Raw genomic sequence first — 843 nt, 5'->3', positions numbered from 1 at the left:
TGTCAATGCAAAGGTTACTTAAGATGGGCACCGTTCAAGGAAACTGAAAATGTCCTCACATCTTATGTTCACATACGAAAGAAACTTCCTAGAGGCTTTCCCAAATTTGATACCAATCTAAAAAATTACATATGGCATTGACAATAATGAGCTATGAAACTGAAACTTTTCTAAAATCTGAATAATAAAAATATTAAAAACCAACCCATACTAAAGACTAAATTATCTTTCAAGACTGTACTGTAAAATTGTTGTCATATATAGAAGCAATCAAAGAACACATAGGAGAAAAAAGTAGGGAAAAAACTATTCTAGAGGTATATGTGACAATTAATAAAATGATTTTGTTATTTGGATTTTTTAATGTGTGTTGTATTTGCTCTGTTTAAAAATTTTATAGTTGTGATTTTTTACGTCCAATTTTGTACTCATAATTTTATATCCTTTACCTTATAGGGCATCCTCCCCTCCAAATTATTTAAACTTCAAGGCCTACAAACTCTGGATTCTTCCCTGGTCCTGTGGCTGAGCAAGTAATGTGAGCCTTGTTTTCTTATCTGGAAAGTAGAAACCATACCTGCTGACTTCCCTCACAGGATTCTTGTGAGGAAGTAAGATGGTGCAGCTGAAGGGACTTCATTATTAGCTATGAAGAGCCACATAAATATAAGTAAAGCAGGATAAATATAAGTAAAGCAGAGTCACTGCTTCTTCCTCAAAAAAAAAAAAAAAAATAGACCTTGCACTTTCCCTAAAAGGTTATCTTTTCAGTGATTATACTTACATTTGAGGTTATCCTGAATTGCAGGATAGGCTAAAATCCCTTTGGAGAACTTCATATAT

The sequence above is a fragment of the Prionailurus viverrinus genome, chromosome B3 (assembly GCF_022837055.1).
Source record: "Prionailurus viverrinus isolate Anna chromosome B3, UM_Priviv_1.0, whole genome shotgun sequence".
NCBI lineage: Eukaryota > Metazoa > Chordata > Mammalia > Carnivora > Felidae > Prionailurus > Prionailurus viverrinus.
The sequence above is the reverse complement of the archived record's forward strand: the minus strand, read 5'-3'. Positions refer to the sequence as shown.